This window comes from Amblyomma maculatum, chromosome 1, assembly GCF_055883805.1.
Source record: "Amblyomma maculatum isolate TAMU_Amacu chromosome 1, ASM5588380v1, whole genome shotgun sequence".
In the NCBI taxonomy this organism is placed as follows: Eukaryota; Metazoa; Arthropoda; class Arachnida; order Ixodida; family Ixodidae; genus Amblyomma; species Amblyomma maculatum.
Window position 1 is genome coordinate 27,406,912 of NC_139344.1, and position 20,772 is coordinate 27,427,683.

General features: G+C 48.6%; 1 protein-coding gene across 2 annotated transcripts in view; it reads left to right on the top strand.

Annotated features, from left to right (window-relative positions):
- The window catches only part of LOC146201998 (high affinity copper uptake protein 1-like), a 46,392-nt gene that overhangs the window by 24,586 nt on the left and 1,034 nt on the right, over positions 1-20,772 (top strand). The gene's annotated exons all lie outside the window — the stretch shown is intronic.

Below are 20,772 nucleotides of genomic sequence, written 5' to 3' on the forward strand. Positions count from 1 at the left end.
TCTCTGCCAGAGAGATGACGACGGTAATGAGCACCCGGTGCTCTACCTGAGCAGAAAACTGAGTTCTAGAGAGAGGGCTTATTGCGCGTCAGAGAAAGAGTGCGCTTGCATTGTATGGGCCATTCAAAAATTGCAGTGCTATCTTGGAGGGGCCAAATTCACCGTAGAGACGGACCATTGTCCCCTGGCTTGGCTGCAAACTGCGACATCGAAGAACAGTCGCCTTCTTAGGTGGAGCCTGATTTTACAGCAGTACAATTTTGAAATAAGATACAAAAAGGGGAAATTAAATGGGAATGCGGACGCGCTTAGCCGCTCTTTCTAAGCGGTCCTAGGTGTTCCTCACCATGTACCCAAATTGATAATCAGCTTTTTTTTTTTTTCTCGTGCACTTGTACATGTGTGACTATGTAAAGCAGCACGTTTCGTTTTCTAGGAATACGTGGGTCCTGAAAGTCTTGAGAGTGGGCTTTTCTCGAACAACAATGGCAGTTTTCTTTTAACCTGGTCTCTTCAGACGGGAGCCGAGTGCTTGCTTGGACATGTGGTTGAGTTTCAGATAGCTCAAGCAATTTGGCCTACAACAATCAAGACAACGCGACAAGCAACAGCGAGCTTCAAGCGTTCATGTGCAGGCCATTAAGGCGGGGGTCCCACGGTGGCCATCTTGGAATTAGTTCAAATTCTGCCACCAGGCTACGCCACTGATTCAGGACTGAGAAAGTGCCTATCGGCCTTGCCCCCAGTTGGCCGAGGGGCCCAACCATTGCTTTGTAGAGAAGCTTTCTTTTGTTGGAGAGTGGGTTTTCAAAGCCCCATTCTTCTCCCAGCCGTGCGCAGGGGGAAGCGTTCACCTGTTCTTAGCTTGACTACTGCGGATAGCAGGACTGCGGGGTGCTAGCTTGCCTTACCACGGCTGAACTTGAGCGGCGACGCGGACCGCCGCCGCTCGATTCGGCCATGACCGAATGTGCGTAACGTAAATGAAAAGTACCACCTCGTTTTGTTGTTCACTGTTCTGGATAGAGTGGAAGCTTGAGCGAGTTGATGATACATAGTCGATATATGTTCAGGATAGCTCAAGTGTATACCAAAAATGGAAAGGTGCGATATGATGGAAGATATTTATGTGGCCTTTGTATACTATACTTTGACTCACAAAAGATTTGCACCACTGCTAAAGGCAGGGGCTCCCTGGCCCATTCAAATGCGCACTGTAATAGGTAATTGTGCTCCGACGCACCCCTCGAATCGGCAAGGGCGACAGTGGGAGCACAATTGCCTATTATAGGTGGTGTGGATAGTGGTTATTCAAACAAAAGGAAGGAAAAGAGTGCTGCCGCCCCCTTCAACTGCTATCTAAAATCTGAAGCGCCCAAGCTGCAGCCGGCGGGAAAGCAAAATGATGGGGAGAGGAAAGCGAGGGGAAGTGCAGAGGGGAGCTATAACAAGAAATTACAGGGGGAGCTTTGTACATTAGTTACAAAGTACAAAAACAAAAAGGGAAACGCGTTTGCCTCGCTCGAGCGCAAGTGTCCAAGTGCTCTTGGTCCATGGCGCCCCGGCCTTTCACAGTACTAAAAACATTTTGTGAGACGAAGTATACATCTTTGGTGGTTTCGTCATGAACTCTGGCTGAAATCGACACCTGTATTATCTTTCCTTTGATACCCATCTTTTGAGCTGTTATCGCTTTTGAAGTTATGGCATTTATAGTAGGATATTCTTGCTAGCTCTCTGGTGCAGAGCTACTTTTATCAAACGTTATTGCACATAATAAAATTGCAATAAAGTCGGTTTCAATCAACAGTAATCATTTTCTTTTTTCTTTTTTTTTTTTAGTTCGGGCTTTTCTAACCATAGAAACTGACGTTGGTAACCTAATCAGCTGAGAAAAGGGCGATGGCCAATTTCATTTTACCTTAGAGAGGACAGTCGGCATTGCGAAATAGGTGTGAAATACCTACCAAAAGGGTAAGCACCACGCAGCTGCCGCAATGCATTCAGGCTAAATTTTGGGGGAAATGAATTGGAGAGGGGAGGGTAGCAGACAGTTATGAGGCAACGTCGCCAGTAGAAGCGGGTTAGTTTCGCAAGCGCGTTAGACCGCTCCTTCTCGACCCTTCCCCTTTGAATCTCCTCTGTACTCTTCATTGGTTAGATGTACGTCTTTGCTGCATTGCGAATCCAGTGTACTTTCTATATATTTATTTACTTATTTATTTATTCACTACCAGCATCACCTGCTTTCATAACAAGAATAGAACGGCAATCACTCGTGCTAACCACGGTAAAATGCATAACTGGCTGTCACTGAGGCATTCTTTGGAGTGAAAGGATTCGTTTCTGTGGTTGTATGTGCAACAAAAGAATAATGCAAGACGCCCTTCGGTTACTTACTGCCCCTATAATTTGTCCGGACATGTACTTCCTCGCGCTGCCCTGATGTGGCCATTTGGCGTGCTGAACAGCTTTCTTTTCTTTCTTTTTTTTTTTTTTTTTTTAGAGCCCAGCTCTTTGGCGCCCGTTCCTGCGTTTCGCGTCGCCGTCTGCGTTGTCCCTCGTAACCAGCTCCGCAGCCAGGGCAGCGCACGCTCCTGCCACCATTCGCCGCTGCGTGTCCCCCCCCCCCCCCCCCTCCCTACCTTTTTCCTTTGTGGCGGCGACGGTGTTTTCCGGTGTAAGTGGATCGCGGTGCATACATCCTAAGCCGAAACGCAGAGCCACGTTGACTTGACTCGCTAGCGGCGTCAGCGGCATCAGTCAGTCGCTGCTATCTCTTCGCTGCGCAACGCTCCTACAGGTCCATACGCTGCATTACGCGAACTCCTGATCCACAAAGCTTCCTTCATGACAGTCAAGAACTGTTAGTGGAGTGTTTCTTGAAGAAATACGTGTGAAAAATAAAATAAAAAAGTTGTCTTTGCCTCAATCTATCGAAAAGCTGGAACAGCCAATGAGATATGCTCAAATTTCGCATTAGGAAGTAACGTAATCGTCGGTAATTTTTCTGTTGTAATAAAAGTAGAAAAAAAAAACGCGCGCGCTGATATATGTGGGTGTGCGTACTTTCCTTTTCATAACGCGCTGACCGCTTTCTTTTTTCCCTGGTGGGGGGGGGGGGGGTGGAGGCATTTTCATTGAAACACACGAGGCTATATAGTGTTGACGGTAAGCTAACCGCCCCTCCCCCTCCCCCATTTTTGTTTTTATTTAGAATAGCAGCTTGGGCGTGTTGCTTATGCATCTTGAGGTGACAGCGCGGAACGTGGACGGGAGCACAAGGTCAGAAGACGACACAACGAATAGATTGATGTTTTAGATTGAGCTCCTTGTGCTATATACAGCAACATGAGCAGGTGGGCTGAAGGCGAATGCACCAGCGCTGATAGTAAGCGTACATTGGTAATGGTACTCCAGCTACAATAACTACCGCGAGCTCTAGTTTCAAGTCAGTCTGCGCTCTTGTTGCGACATTTTTAGCTATAAGGTGCGTTGAGAAAGCGGACTGCCATACCAGCAGCACTCGAGAGCGTGAGTGCAACATATTTCATAAATATATTCAAAATATATGTAATGCCTCCCTGAGGGGTAATGTAAATAAAATAAATAAATAAACATATTCTGAGCAATAAGACGACCAGAAAAGTGCGACATCACGAGCAGTTATCTAAATATGCGCCGCTTTGCAACTAGCACATGTGTTTCTTGACAATGATTTCATAATTTGAAATTTGCCAGCCCCGGAATTCTTTTGACATGTCTGGGGATCGTACAATAAGATACCCTTTTTGGTTCATCTGCGGTTCCAATGAAGAAGGGGGGGGGCGGGGGGGGGGGGGGATCGCCCCATTTAGACAAGTACTGGCGAACCTACACCGTTTGCAAACATTGTCCCCACGAATGTGTGAAGGGTTTGTTTCATCATTGATGGAAAAAAGAAAAACAGCCCGAGGAAACAGTACGGAAAATCGAAGAACTGACAAACATGGCTGTCAATCCTCACATTCCTTCTGTAGGTAAACCCTCGTAACTGCCATAAATAAAGCGGGTACTCCAAAGCACTTTCCATGCGCCGCGACGTCAACGCCGCCGTCACGGCAGGCGTCGCAAAAGGGGAATGCACCTGCATGTTCGTGGTGCTGGCTCGCTCACCCTCTCGCGCGGACTGAGAAAATTTGAAAACCATGAAGAAAACTATTCTGTGAAGAAAAGAAGCAGGGGGAGCTAAGTGGACTTCAGGACGAGAAGAACGGAGTAGGGGACAGCCGCGCGCTCCCAACCCCTCGCTAGTTTTCGACGCGTGTAGCACGCGCAAGATATCTGGCAGGGACAGATCACAGCATCAGAGCTCGCGATGCACGCATGCGCAGACCGGCTTTGGCTGACGCGTGCGACGACGTTAGCGCGGCAGTGCATGACGCATGTGTGTTTGGAGTCGGGGCTTATGTATTCCAGTAGTTCCCTTCACCCCACGCCACTTCTACCCCCAACATGACGCAATTTTGGATGTACTTTGGGGAAGTGGTATGCCTTTATACTTTCTTCAATAGCCACACTGAGAGAAAAAACTTGACGAATGCTAAGCAGCACAGGCATCGGAATGTATTCATTTTCATGTTATACAAAACATTTTCCCAGTGCATGCCCAGATTATTTTGGTCAATTTTGGTCAATCTAGTCTGAATTTACTAGCTTTTGTAGGCTTACAAAAAGCGGCTATGAGCTTTAGGCATACTGTCTCTCTGCAATCCTGTTTCTTGGGCTAGTTGGTGGAGTTTGCTCATTTTGACAAAGCGCAAAAAAAGAGGCAGGGATGGTCGAGAGACATGGGACAAAGCGCTTTGCCTGTCCCTCGTGCCTGTATATTTTTAGCCCTTGCCCAAAATGACCAGTCCCTGTCCTTCTCTCTTCCTCTATCATGAGATAAATCATGGTGGCAATTCGTTGACCTCACCCCAATGTTTTGTTGTTTCACTATGCCATGCAGCGTTTCAGCAGGATTAGAGTTGAACAATGGCAGAGCTGGTTCAGGGCCCCTTGTTGCACCTAACCCTTATCCTCCTTTTTTTGTCCACACAAGAACTCCTTAGAATGACTTTCCAATCAGTCGGCTGAAGTATGCTCGCGAACGCTCAAGATGCAAGTTGATAGACCCTTGAAGCAATTTCTCTAAACCAAGAAAATGGCAGATGCTGCGAATATTTATGCAGTTTCTTCTGCGGCGATGCTGTTTCAAGTCATTTTGTTTTTTGGACATTATGTTTCCATTCCCTCCCATTTATTTCCGATTTTATCATTGCAAAGGAGTGGAAATTTGTTTTCCTATCACTAAAAAAAAAGTTGTCTGCAAGGCGTGGTCGCCATTTGTTATCTGTGCACAGCAAAAATGGGTGATGTTCGCTACACGTGGGAACGAAGCTATAGCGATAACTCGGCGCGGTCAACTGTGGGTTTCACCGCAAGGTCTCGACATACAGCTGTCTACATCGAATTGACGTGGTATTGTTATCAAAAATCATTTCGAAACGGATTGAACAGGTTCAGCTCAGTTCGTGAATGCACCTTCGTGCAAGACTCAGGCTCCTATCTCCTGAGGGAAGCAACAACTGCTGCCTTGGTAGATATTGCCGCGTGTCTTCTGCGTGTTTGCTTGGAATTGCTTTCGCACTGCTAGCTGTGCTGCTATGCTTATATTTCTGAATCTTTTTGAGTAAGACCACGTGGCTCCTTGATGCTAAGCAGTAAGGATTACAACTAGCGTTAGTCTTTCGTTTTATTTTCTTTTACTGCTTTGCATGTTTGTTATCGGAAATGCTTTCAGTAAAAAAAGAAAAATGCCGCTGGTGACCTCGACGTCAAAACTGCGCGCCGAATCAGACTGTCATGTGATTTCCGCTCCACACATCGTCGCATATTTCATTTCGGTGGTGTCAATCGATATTCAGCCATTCGGAGGCAAAAATTCTGAGCCTCCTCTACTTACTTTACTAAAACTAACTGACGTGTTCGAAGGTGTGAAGAAAACGATGTCCTATGTCAAAACCAAACGCGACGTTTATTTACTTTTTTTTTTCCGGTACAAAACCGGAATGAGGTGCAAGAAACACCCAAAAAGCTTGGAATTTCACTGCGATGACTAATCGGGGATGACCATGTGCGCTTGTAAAGGGAGGCTGTCATTGTGCTAATAAATACGTTCGATTTTTTTCATTGCGGCAGTCTAAAAACAGTGGCGATGTGCGTGTGCCGCGATGGATATCAGTACTCTGTTCTGCACGACCGCCGATACAGACACGCGCTTCATTCCGTCAACCCACCACATGCACTAAATGTCCGCGAAAGCGTTTACGGTGCATTGCATAATAATAATAATAATAATAATAATAATAATAATAATAATAATAATAATAATAATAATAATAATAATAATAATAATAATAATAATAATAATAATAAAACAGACCCCTGGCCTTGAAACATGAATCCACGGCTTCGAGGCTTACTATTTTGAGCATAGCGTAGACGCACAGAGAAGTAGAGAGTGCCGGCTGTGCACGCGCATTAGCCCTACTTGGCCCCACTAATGCCACTGCGTGTGCGCCGAAGGAATACGGTAATTCGGTTTACATGTAGGCAAGCACTTTTCTCTTGTCACAGTGAAATGCGCCCAGCTGCCCTCTCGGCGTCACTTTGTTTATGTTACGCTGTCTGCAGTCGAAACTTCTCTCTTTCCACGCAGCGTAGTGTGGTGAACTGTCCCACCTTTGCGAAGATGTCCATACACGCTTCGTAAGTGACCAAATACAATTAGACAGAGGTACAACGGCTGTTACGTTTCATTACGGTGATTATCGGTGATGACGTCTGGTTTTTGATTATCTATGAGCACATATTTGTAATGTTTATAAGCATGAAAAGCACTGAACCAAAACAGTGTACATTCTCATTTCAGCTAACGCTCGACATTCGGTTCAGCAGCGTTGAATTCCTTCGTTTCTTTTTTTTTTTTTTTTTCATCTGTACTCCGTATGCGACGTCGTCCTTTTGCAGTTGTATTTCTTGTAGCGGCTGCGAAGCTACATTCAAAACGGTGCTTTCCGAGAGGACAGCTGCACCTAAGCACACGTGTGCCACTGAAAGCTCTAGGGAACAGAGCACGCACCAACGGAGATGTGAAGGAGACAACCAGTCGATACCGCCGGCCGAAACTATTTATTTTGGTCTACTGTCCTATTCCTTTTTCGACCAATATTTGAGAGTCGCATGACGCACATAGCATCTAAACGGTGGATCATACGCGTGGTATGCCAGCTGGCGTATCGTGATGTCATGTGCGAGCATTTTGCCAGCACACCATGCAGCATAACGTGGCGATATCCGTAGCACTCGCTGTCAAACACATAATGTCTACATTTTGCGAGAAATACCACTGGACCAACTGCGCGCACGGATGAAGAACCTCGTCCAAGCAACCTGCAATCTGTCAAGGCATGTCTTAATTTTGATAAATTTGCACTTTTGTCGCCAGCCGAAAAGCAAGCCCGATACATGTAAATTTACCGGAAGATTCTGCGCATTCTGTTTGGATTTTGCTAGCCGTGTCACTTGCTATCCGAGCCTGAAGCGCCTGGCGAAATACGAATGCGTGAGGGAAAAGTACAGGGCCAGAAGCAAATTCAGAAAAGCACAAAATAGCGCAAAGCCCCTCAGCGATTGGGCGTGAAGGTTAGCGGCTTAGCACTGCAGGCGAGCGTCCACTGTTCGCACACAATGCAGGGGTGCAAAGGGTGATGCGGTGACCATGTGCAGGCTCTTCGTGCGAGCGAATAGCCCCCGCATAAACCACAGTGTATGCGCGCAAAACATGTGCACGCACGTAGTGTGCGTGTCATGTCTTGTCACCTAAAAAAAACTTTCACTCCGTGGTCCTTCCCTAATGAACTGTTTGTATTTCCACTTTGAATAGATGCGTCTCCTTGTGCTAAGAACCAGCGGTGTCTCGCACCACGTTCTCAATCGAGTGGTGCCTCCAGGTATCCATTCATTCCTTTCACTCCACTGACACTCCCTGCTTTCCTCTATATCATGAATTGTAGCCTCTGCATCAGGTGAGAGAGTTGTCGAAATTCTTCCTCTATGGGATGTTTGAAACCGGATCTGCTGCAGAAAGAAGTTGTTTCGACAGGCAATGAATTTTTGAAAAGTGTGACACTCCCCTCACAAACAGCAATGCAAATAGCAACAAGCAAGACACTTCACAGCACAAAAGTAGTATAGGTGGGTTGCTGAAACCTAGAAGTCAGCAGAGCAAAACCCCTTCACCATGGCAGCCAAACCTGTTTTGAGGGCAGAAGTTGGGTGCAGCGCAGAATACTTCTATGTCCAGCCTGATGTCATGCGCGAACGTGTTGAGCAGAATTCCTTCACTATTGAGAGCCTGGAGGAGGTAGGGGCAGGGGAGGTGTTATGAATGGCACTCACAAACGCAGGGGTTCATAATCCCATAATTGCGACAAGAAGAAGAGGGGTGCAGGAAATGTACGTGGCCATTATTACCACAATAGACGTCTCCTGCACTGCACCTGTTTTGTGCCCCCAAAACAGGTTTGGCCGCCATGGTGAAGGGGTTTTTGCACCGCAGAGAAGCTGACTTCTAGGTTTCTTGACTAGCTTCAGTACTTTGAAGGAGTGTAGTCACGCGCGCCTCTCCTGGCAATTGAATGAACTCACACTTTTGCTGCTTTTACCTAGATGGCGCTAGCAGTGAAAAACCTTTAATGACCGAATACAGGTGCAAATACTAATTATCACCATGGTTTGTGCTTCTTATTTTAACTTTATTTTACAGTAATACAATATTAAAAAAAACCCAACTCAAACAAGGCTCACGTTGTTGAGTATGACGGCCTTCTCAATTGAATGTCGTGTACGAAAAATTCATTATATTTGAAGGCTCAGTATAATCGTGCTAATTGTATAAAGCGCAATTTGCGATCAGGGTTCACAAATAACGACTATTTTAGTTTCGCCATGCATGATTCCTAGGCTGTAGAATGAGCGGTTTTTCTGGTCAAGCTATGCGATGTGAGGCAGTATTACGGAGATCTTCAAATTGGAAAGGTAATTAAAAACGAACTAGCGAATAAATTTCGATGAAACTTCGTACACTCAACTATTATAATGCGCGCCCGAAGTGGTAAAAATTTTACTGCTGTGCACGTTGATAAAGCGCAGATATTCGTGCCCAAAATAGCCAAACTTTACCATGTTTAAAAGGCTGCCGATCAAAGACTGATTAAATTAAAACTAATTACGCTTCACGTTTCATAATATAAGTACCCATTCTATGTGTAGGCCAAAGGAAACTGTTCTAAGTGCAGCAGTTGCTTCAGCGAACTAATCCGAAGTAGGGTATATCAACGACGCTAGCGAATTTGTCATCTGCAAAACCACCTCTCACGCAGTTGATAACGTTGACACACTAAAGCAGCGCACATCATTTGACAGAGAGTATATTAAGCTTTCGAATGATGCCTACATTGTGATGTTCGAAAAAGAACAACGCGCAGAATGCTCACGCAAACATTGCCTAAAATGGCACATTCGCGCTGCCGGAGTGGGACCCCCGCCTTAAGTCGTCTCTTCATGCAGCAGCTGCGACTGCTGCCCTCCGAGACTCTTCTGGCGGGGGAGGAGGCTGTTACGACCGTGCATCCGCATTTGCGCGCTCTATTGTTCGCCTGTGGGCATGGATAAGTGCTGTGGATATGTGCTGATGGTCCAATGGCTCTAAGTGAGCCTGTTTCCAGGAATCCTGTTTTGTAAGCCTGTTTTGCTTTGTGGACACCCTGCAAATGCCAAATTGACCCTGTCAAGAGAACGTCTGGAAAAACACAAAGAAACGTCCCCCTGCGGGAAATAGCAGGAAGTGCTTTCTTTCTTTTGTTCACCCTTCCAGTCGAGAAGTGCTATCCTCCAGTGATGAATGCCTCCTATCCAAAGGAGACGACAGAGTGACATGTCCGCTGACGTGCAGGACAAGAAAGGAGCATGACGCATACGGCCATTAAGTGATTTCCCAGGAATGCAGGAAAGATTTGCAATTGTTGGAAAGGGACAATGCTGGGAGCCGTATGCGGCGCGCACGTGCACTTGGGTTTCTGAGAAGTAAATCCACTTGCCGGAACCAGCCTATCGATTCTTGGCTGAAGAATAGAAATGTACCTCCTCGCCGTTCCCAAGCTTTCCCGCCAACAAGTGACCAGGCTCAACGAAACAATGCCGGGCCAGTCAGTGCTTCAGACCATCAGTGCAGTGATGTGTTCGATTGAATGCCGATATCTGAGGGGCGTGCCCTGGATTTGGTTGGTCAGCATCTTCAGAGAGGGGCTGGACATAGGGGGTTTTAAGGACTGCAGGGCACGAAAGGGCGCTCTGAGCCCTGGGTAAACGGCTCATCCAGTCGCTTCTCGCTATGAACTCTTAACGCTTGCCATTTTGCTGATGTACCCTTCTTTTTCGTGTAAATATTGTAAATAAGTTTTCTCAAAGTGCCATTAAACCTGCTTGTACATATTTCACCAACTTCGAAGATTCAATCCTACTTCAACCCCGAGTCTCTGCACGCTACCAAGTGAAGGCCGGGTCGACGGAGCCCCAGCGTCACGACAACACGCTGGCGCTCGCATCCCGGAACTTTCTTCATGTTACCCTCACTCCAAGCAGCCGCGCGTGCGTGCGTGCGTGCGTGCGTGTGTGTGTGTGTGTGTGTGTGTGTGTGTGTGTGTGTGTGTGTGTGTGTGTGTGTGTGTGTGTGTGTGTGTGTGTGTGTGTGTGTGTGTGTGTGTGTGTGTGTGTGTGTGTGTGTGTGTGTGTGTGTGTTAAATATATCGCTAGTTGACAGTGACTCTTCTGGTGCGGCCATACTTCAAAGCTGTGGTGTACGCAGAACTCGACCGATGTAATTGGGGACAAGCGACTGATGAGTCGGTTAGAGATTCACTGTTGTTTGTGCCTGCGCGAAGGAGTTACAGACTTGTATCGCATCTTGTTCCGATGCTATAATATACACCTGCCCTTCTCGAGTTTACGTGGTTTACTCAATAGGCACCTGTCGGCCATCGGGCGCAAGACGACGAGTCGATCTGCGAAGGCAGACTATATATAGTCCATGAGTAAACGTCACGGTTCTTCTTGTTTCTTCTTTAAATCTTCCGCACCTCTCCAAGGTGCTCCTCGATTCGTCAGGCGACGTGTAGTTCACACGCAAACACACTGAGACGAAGGCCGACGAACTTGCAGTAACAAAACGAAAATTAACTTTATATAACAAGAACACGAAGCACAGGGTACAGAAAACTTATTCACACGAGGCAGTGAGACATCAAACTTTACAAAAGAGACTGGGCGAAAGACTAACTGCAAAACGAGCGCATCGCTCTTTTTACTACTTCTCAGTCGGGGCCTGCCTGCTGCGCTGTCTTCTCCGAGCGAGAATCAAACCAAACTCAGAACCAGAACCGTCGATGGCTGCGCGAGAAGCTTCTAGGCGCGGAGGAGGAACGTAAAACAGCTTAGCGCTGCCAAAGCTATGCCTCCCTCCCTTGGCCCTCTGGAGAGGACTCGAATTTACTCGAACATGGTCAGCATGCGCGGCCCTCCCGCGCAAAGTGAGGAGGAGGGCCGGGACCGTGCGGTGGAATGTGGTTCCGCCCATGACGACGAGGGCGAGGAGGCGCAGCGCGGTGGCCGAGATTACGTAATCGGTAGCGTCGCGTTCTCGGAGCTTGGAGAACATTCCATCGTCGTTTTCTGCGGCGCGCGTTCCGAAACATTAAAGAAAGGGCCACCGCGGCCTTACACCATGTAAATCTGCCCAAGCGCATGACTCCTGCGTGCGTTCCCCCCCGATGACAGCTGTTTACCTTATTTTTCAGAGATGGACATCTGCGTAAGGTGCGTGATTTTGATATAAACTGGATTCTCCGTCTGTGCCAAAAGCATCGAATTGGTCGAAGACTAAGGGAGCCCTATTTTTTTCTCAGTATGTCACGGCTTTTTTTTTTTTTTATCGTAGGCGTTTTTTAAAATCGTGTTGGGAACAGCGCTAACACAGGACGGAGCGAGAACACAACACAGGCGCTGATTAGCGCCCTGGTGCTACTGGTACTGCCTCAAAGGCGAGGACGAAGACTGAAGCTTACCGATGCATTCTGGAAGGTGTGGAATCTCTGCTTTTCCGTTCCACGTGCGGATCACGCATTGACGTTCCGGGGACATTGGCTTCATTAAAAGCTGCAAGCATAAAGCTTTTGCAGTCTGATAAGGAAGGTGGATTTGCGGTTTTGAGTTCAGATGACTACAGCTATGAGGCGAAAGAAGCGATGCTTAGCAACTCTCATCAGGTCAAGATGCGTCCGGGGAAGGTGAAGGCCGAAGCAAAAAAAAAAAAAAAGTTCCTAGTCAGCGCCTGTGTTGTTTTCTCGCTCCGTCCGGTGTTGGCTCTGTTCCCAACATGATCGTAAACCAACAAGCCCAACTGTCCACTCCTCAGAGTTTTTGAAAATGTCCCAAATTTTGAATAATTCGCGAATAGCGCTTCCCACTTCGATTCGCATCTCACATTAATTGTACAAGCATTCGTCACACAGTCTCAATCTTCGGAACTCCCGAAATGCCCTGTTCATCTGGACTCGCGGACAACCGTCGCATCGTTTCTGTACGGCGCTCACTCGTCGCAGCATCTCGCACTTGTGACTCGTTGTGATACCAGTTTCTCATTATCTACAGAGTGACTTCCAGTGCACTATATGGCGCACGTGCGGTAATGCGTAAGAAACAGTGCGTTAACCGCCGTCGAGAATCGTGCAGCCGCACGCTTGCGCACCTGCGGGTCTGCTGATCATGAGCTGCGGCGCTACGCGCGCTCGAAGTCGGGCAAACGCCAGTGCTGCGGTCACATCATACCGCTACAGCGTGGGTCTTGGGGGGGATAGCGAAACGCGGGCACTTGGGCGCTCCTGTAGTCGCTTGGAGACTGATTCGAGCCTAAGCAGTTACAAGAGAAGAAACTGACGTCAGGCGCAAAAGCCTCGGAGTCGGTCCGCTCAACTGCGTCTCGAACGTGCAGCGCGACCCAGTGTGGTGCACCTCTCGGGGCTGTTTGGGACTGCATATGGGCCATGCGTCCATTGACTTGCAGTGTGATGAAACTGGTACGCAAAAGCTGAATTCTCAACATTGCTGACTAAACGCAATACGACGCCTCTGAAAACACGGTGTTCACTGGACTACAAGGCGAGCAGGACCTGCAAGCTTCTCATCATCATCATCATCAGCCTGATTATACCCACTGCAGGGCGAAGGCCTCTCCCATATCTCTCCACTTAACCCGGTTCTGTGCTAGCTGCATCCTTGACCCCTGCGAACTTCTTAATCTCATCCGCCCACCTAACTTTCTGCCGCCCCCTGCTACGCTTTCCTTCCCTTGGAATCCAGTTTGTTACCCTCAGCGACCAAGCTTCTCACTACCGTGATAATTTTTGTCTCTAACGCACTGATCTCGAAGGGACGCCTTCGTGTTTTTCGAGGCGTCGTATTGCGCTTAGCCAGCAGTGCACTGGCACGTTGTTGCTCCAGTGCAGTGGCGGTGAGAGCGCAGCAATTGGCTTTGTCAGGACGTCTCCATGCACTGGACGCCCCTAGAAGAGCTCAAAGGGTAGTTTCAGCTTTGCAACAACCACAGCCAGTTCACCCCCTCTTACTGTGTCATCATTTATGCTGATTATGCAGAGAAATGCAGCGTTTCACACCGCGATGAAGCGGTTGAGAAAAGTCTGAGCATTTGTGTGGAGGCAGTTTGCTAAAAACCGGAGAGCGACTTGCCTGCAAAGCAGTACAAATGTACTGCTGTTGGCATCTTTTCAAAAGCTGGCACGTGCATTGGCCTTCCGTCACTCTTGACGCGATTAGTTTCTAGATAATGGCACGGTTCACTCTGCAATTCGACTGGGCGACGTGTTCAGGGTTTGGCCCTTCACTCCGGGTAGGATGAGTTGGTTGACCGCAGGGTGTCTAGCAACCGGGAAAACCGGGAATTGTCAAGGAAATTTCATGCACCGGGAAAAATCGTGGAAGTGTCAGGGAAACCATCAACAATTTCGCCAAGTCAGGGAAAACGGCACGATATATTCTGCAATGCACTTTTATTTTAAGCTGGCGCACAGCAGTTATGTTATTCATGCAGATTTTTTGCCGGCCTCCACCGCGGCCGCGCCGCAAGGCGAGGCGCGATATATTGCTTTGACGCCACGGCATAGCTGAGCTTTCAAAATAGAACCAATACGCACGTGAGTTGGGTACTCAGTAAAATATGCGGATGCTACGCGACAAAAAGCAGGAATAATCGCGCCGGGCGATCGGCGAGCCGAGCTACATGCTGAGGTCTGTTGCACTCCAGTGGTTGACCGCTCATGTCTTCGCGATCTCGCCGCAGGTTCCGCACTTCGTGTGCGCGATAAGATAGCTTAACACTTTCATGTCCACAATCACGAACTCGGTACCGGTATCGCATTCCGCGCTAACGCCGAGGTGAAACTCGCGTTGGGTCGCGGACTTTCCTTACAGAACGGCAGTGCGCCGGCTCCGCCGTAGTAGTACGCGGCGGTGGCATCAGCAAAGTGTACCGTGATCCGGAATGCAATTCGCGTTGTCATTTGAACCCGCGGTTCGTCATCGGGCAGCGTAGTTGATGTTCCCTGCACATCTAACTAGTCTGACACCGGCTGTAACTCGGGTCCCGACGGCATGCTTGTGGCCGCCGTCTTCTGGTTTTTGTTCCACGCCCGTTTCTTACGGCTTCCAAAGGCTCGTTGCGTGCACTGTTACAATCTACTGTTTTCCGGCACCTCGATCGCAAGGAAAAACTCTGCACAAAGCAGTGCATCGAGAAACGAGCTCAAACGCAGACGCGCATGAAGCGGCGGTCACGGCGGCGAACGCAAAACAGCGAGAGAAAAAAAAAAAAAAAAGTGACGCGCCGATCACGCCAGCCAATGGGAGACGCGGAACAGAGCGCTTGAAAAGCGCGCCGCGTGAGAGCTAATCCAGAGACCATAAACGGCCTTCGGAAAACCGGCGCGCGCAGTTTAGTACACTCTAGCGCAACCAGTCCGCTTGAGCGGAGCCATTTTGAGATAGCGCGAATTGCGCACGAAGAAAAGAACTTTAAACGAAGACTAAGATGGCGGCGATCGGCCGACTGCAATGCCCTCGGCGCGCGCGTTAATTTTGAACAAAATTCCTCTTTTTGAGAGTCATTTCGTGGCTGCCGTGACGTTTTAAAAGCCGATTTTGTGGCATTCCCTGACCGAATTCAACGTTAATAATTTGAGTGCAGGTGATCGAAAGGATAAAAGTTCCGAAAACGAGTTTGTGACCGGACTCGGGAGATGGCTTGGGTCCAGTGCGGCTTCCTGAACTGAGGAGGCTGCCCACCTAGGGCGAATATTTCACGCCTGCTCTGAATAAATGTCTCTCTCTCTCTCTCTCTCTCTCTCTCTCTCTCTCTCTCTCTCTCTCTCTCTCTCTCTCTCTCTCTCTCTCTCTCTCTCTCTCTCTCTCTCTCTCTCTCTCTCTCTCTCTCTATCTCTCTCAAAATCGATTTTTGAACGTTTTCGACCGTTCTAAGACTCGCGTCTCCCCTTGTTAACTCTACGGCTGTTATCTTTAAAAATTTTCGCTGCTGCAAGGCAACTAATTTTATTCTCCAGCTGATTGCGCATTTATCAACAATCTGAAAGTTTGCAACTTAGACGCAGTTTCTTTTAATGGCCGCGGACGCCGCCACTATTATGCACCTAGGCACGGCCGGTCTCAAGGCAGAGCGCGCTCTCCCTCGAGACTGGCTGTGGCCTAGGGTACCTCGATGCGAGGCACCCTATGCACACTTGAATTTTGACCAATCAAAACAGCCGTTTATTGATACATGGGGACTTTAGAAAAATTCACACCTGGTAGTATCAAAGAGCTGCGCTGAGGCTGGCATCAGTGCGGTTTTAATTTTCGGTAAACTTGCGACGTTTTTGCCCGCCATTAACACTAATAACAGCCTTTCACTATTGTAAATTGCAAATTATGATCAATAAATAGCTTTTTGTTGGGAATGATTTGTCTGTGCTCATTATCACCAGCAGCTACATTTTTTAGCCTCTTCACTCGTCTGGGAACTCGACCTAAAATAATCAGGAAAAACCTGGAAAAGTCAGGGATTTTGAAATAGTGGTTTGCTAGACACCCTGGACCGCTAATCCGCTCGCCTTCCACAGAGCACCTTAATTCCACAACACAATCGATAAATCGATGCACGGCACTAAGCGAAAGTATTGCCGCGGGCGCGAGTATACGACTGCTGTCATAATTTGTTTTGCTGTTTTCCAGACACGCGACTTTTTCCGTAGTTGCGAATATATCTGCACATCGCTCTTTTAACCAACTCTCCCAACGTATAATTCTCGCAGCGCTCTACCCTCACGACACGGTTGAGGTGTCCACCGACAGTTGAAAAGTTTACTGCTCCTTTCGTTTCCCCCGAACAATTTTCGCGTAACGTTTGGCGGCGTCTCGCGACCATGCATCCTAAATGACGTCACCGAAGGTTCTACACGCTGCTTGGCACGCGATTATCATCTGCTAAGAGCTGCTCGTGGCCATTGAGAGCCATCGAATATGCAGCGTGGGTGCGAGAGACTTTATTGTTATTATTTATTATTATTATTTTTTTATTTTTTTTACCTGAACTGAGACTTCCGTGCCTAGCAGCGGTGCGTCTTGGCGCTGTTGGGACTGGGTTACCGACGACATCACCATTTCCGGCTTGGTGTTCTGCCCGAGGAAAAGAGATGCGAAGTTGCGTGAAGAGGAAGAGCTTCGTGTACAAAAGGTTACATCCTGTTTGTTTAGGACAAGGGGGAGCTGATGCACGTTGGCGGTACCATGTATAAATAGAGCAACTGTTTCCGGGTCCCCTCACATTGTCGCTATGTTGCAACATCACATGACGTAGCTGCGGGGATGGGTCAGGAGGACCACTCATGGTCAAAGAGCAGCTTCACGCGGGTTCGCTTACGAGAGCCGGGAAAGCGGCGGTATCTTCGGAGGTGGCATCCGGACCCCCGGGAAGAGGTCGAGGCGTCGGTCACTCTCCGCTGCCAAGATGGCCCCAGACTCGCGGCTTGGCCCCGGCGCGAACTAGTGCAAGCTGTAGAGTCCTTTGCAATGTACCCACTCCTGCCTCCTGAATGTCTGACACTCAGGCAGCAATATGTAATAGATGTAAATAACTATAAACGCACGAAACATATAGGCTGAAATTAATTCTGCGGCACAGGAAGATGTTTATTGTGGTCACTTGAGAAACACGTCCCGTTGAAATCGCCGCACGGAATGTCGCTGCACCGTTAAACGGCGTCTGGGCAGCGAAATTGCGTATTTGGCAACGCTCTAGCTGGCGTGATGTGCATCCTCTATAGCAGCGGCGAATCGTCGGACGAGCTGTGGATCTCTGCGACCGCGGCAAATGCGTAGTGAGGGCCAAGAATGTATTTCTCCATTAAAGAAATTACAACGGCCTAGCTACTGCTTCTGCCTCGTGAACATATCGCGCGTTCAGCTCAGTTTGCCCCACTACGCTAGACCTCGCGTTCTGCCAAGCGCACGGCTGGATTCTCACGCCGGCGAGCACGCCGAATCTCGGCTGGTGACTGTGGCTGATCCGAGTGTCGCGCGTCTACCACAGCGAAGGAGCTGAACATCCCGCGCGACTTCCGCTCCAAGTCTCGGTGACGACGAAGACGAAGCGGCCACGGGCGCGAGGAGAGCTCGTGAGGTTGTCGAGGGACCGCTCCAAGGGCACAAAAACAACGGAAACTGCATGCACGCGTCTCTTTGGCTGCGGCGGTCGCTCACCCGTGGCTTTAGGACCTTGACAGTTTTTTTTTTTTTTTTTTTTTTTTCGGCAAGAGAAAATCACCCGAAATGTGCTGCGAATGACGAATTTTTCTGACATATGGTTTGGGGTGATGGTGGTGAAAATGTTTGATAGCTGTTTCGGGTCCCTAGGCTGGGGCTCAATTGGCTGCTCCCCGTGCTCACTAGAATAGTTCCCGATTCCCGACGCACTGTCGGTTCTCGGACGCCGTGCGGACCTTGCGGATGCTTGCAGGGACTCGCTTCCCTCGCGCAGCGGCAAATGCGGTTATATGGCGCCTTTCGCTATCCCATCCTATTAGCTCCTCGTGAGTTCAAGCGCTGAAATGCGGACCATTGATGCTTCTGGTGCAGCTGATTTGATGAGAACGACAAGAACACTCCCTGCGTGCGTTATCATTGCGACCTTGACAGCATCTGCGCACTGTGTGGACAGCCCGACAAAGACTGTAAACGATATCATTGATCTGAGGCTTTCTTTTTTTAATGGGCAGTGCGGATGTCCACTGAAACCTGATCAGGGAGCTGTTCAGCAGTGCTATCTCATTCTGGCCAAATGCGCACATAGATTGGTTTCGCTCACCCGGCGGCCTTGGAGCTGACTGGCGACCGAGTCCTGGGAGGACTACTTGCGATAAGACTGGTTGACTGTGCGCCTGCAGTGATAGACTGTTTCGCGCTTCGTATTCCATGGAACCAGACTCCGCCACTTGCCCGTTCCTACAGCTGAAGTCTAGCTGCTGTTGAAGTCAATTGTAACCGCTGTATTCTACATTTGCGTCTGTAACGATACAGTGAATTTGGTAAGCGTGGACCGCGTTGTAAAGTGCAGAAACATCCGGGCACGGATACAATGAGCGCCGTCGTGGTGTAACGGCGTGCTAAGAGGAGTTTACTGACTTTAATTGTAACATTCGTTTACTTCTGTTTGTGCTCCCATAACCATAGCAAGCTCTGCTACTCGTTGTACAGAAATTGTACGAAAGTTTACAGGAAACGGACATGCCCAAGGCCTGTGCGTACGCCTGCTTCAACCATCACAGTTTTACTGAATCTTTTATCTGGGCGAAAACTGGCCCTTAACCTGCACGAACGTTAAAAAAAAAAAAAAAAAAGCCATTTGGACAATAATGAAAGTTCTGTACTGTGAGCGACCCACTTGAGGCTTCGTCGCGGGACTGTCGACATACCGTCGGCAGTAAGTATTTCGGCCTCGTCTCACGGCTCAAGTTGAACTCTAGCGAGCCAGCATCGCACCAGGTGATCTGAGCGACCTCACCTTGATTGTAGCAGGCTCGGTTTGTTTGCGGGCCAAGCACATTTCTATCGCAACAGCCGCCAAGCCAGGGGGCTGCTCGTTCAGCCACTTGGGGAGAACAACCTGCCTTGAACCGCAGTGACCAAACTGGTTATTTTTATTTATTGATTGATTTATTTATTTTATTTTTTTTTTGCTGGAGCTGGAAGTCATGCGTGAGGGCAAGGCGAGGTATGCGGTTGCCGGCAATTAGCGCCGCTTTTTGGCGTACCATTTTTCCTGCTCGCAGCCGAACTGGGTAGCGCGGCGGAATTTTGTTTTGATTCCGCGTAAAGAGTCGATCCATCGGGGGGGGGGGGGGGCGTGCTTATTCTGTTTTTCTTTGCCGAAGGCCCCTGATTAGCGCTCGCGTGATCAGATCAGTGCACTTTCGTTTTGCCTGCGTTCGCGCCCCCGTCTCCCGCTTCACCACCACCACCGCGATACTGTCTGTGCGTCACTGGGGAAGGCTGGCGACCGCGGAAGACGGTGCCCACCCGTGTCGCATAGACCGCGCGGCGATGGTTTATTGTCTAGCATATCTGCAGGCTCTCGGTGTTTTTTTACTCGACCTTCGTTGTACAGGTGGTTACGCGGGCATGGATCGATTATTTGACGTGCGCATCGAGAAAACTGTTCGCGGCGCGCGTGCTTCGTACGGCGGTTTCCAATTTCCGCACTGACCGCGGTTGAACGGCCGAATATGGGAAGGAATGCAGAAGCGGATTGCCGTGCCCGGGCGGGTGTGAAAATCTACATTACTGTCATGATCAATAGAAAGTGCTGTTTCGAGCGCTATCACCCGTAGAAAGGTCTGCAGCTTTGGTCTGGCAAAGATGAACAGGAAAAAAACTAACGAGTTGAAAATTCATATTGCATATTGACGCATTATCCCCGACGTAAGGCGCCGCATATGACCTGCCGGACTTTGTGGCTGTTAGAACGTTTTTAAGAGCCCATCGGACAGCCCGTACGAGGGACGCAAATAAAGGCGGCACTCGCGCGAAAAGCGACATTTGCGGCTTCATGCTTTTGAATGTCTAAATATGCGGTTCCGATCAAAACTCGTGTGTTGAAGTACATGACTGTTCGCCTAAAAGGTGTGCTGTCGTGCAGGTCTGTCCAACTCAGCAGTGCATTGTAGAACATTAGTTTGTATATGTTGGCTAATTGCAAGTGTGCCCATGAAGGCCATCCTTGGATGTAAAAACATGGGTCTGAGGTATATAGTCATTAGTTAATGTGTTATAAAAAATAACTGCATGTGTTGAAAGCAGAGGGAAATGAGCTATTGCACATGGCATGTTGTGATCTGACAGCTGAGCTTTTGGAGGCAGTGGCTGTTGGGACAAGTGAGTTAATTCAAGCATGGATCAGTTTTTAAAATGTGGGAGATGACCTAGGTTTTTTTATTCATATGCAGAGCTTTGTGAGCAGGCCTCTGCGAATTCAACTTTGTTCAGTGCATTTGTTACTTGTGCTTGCAG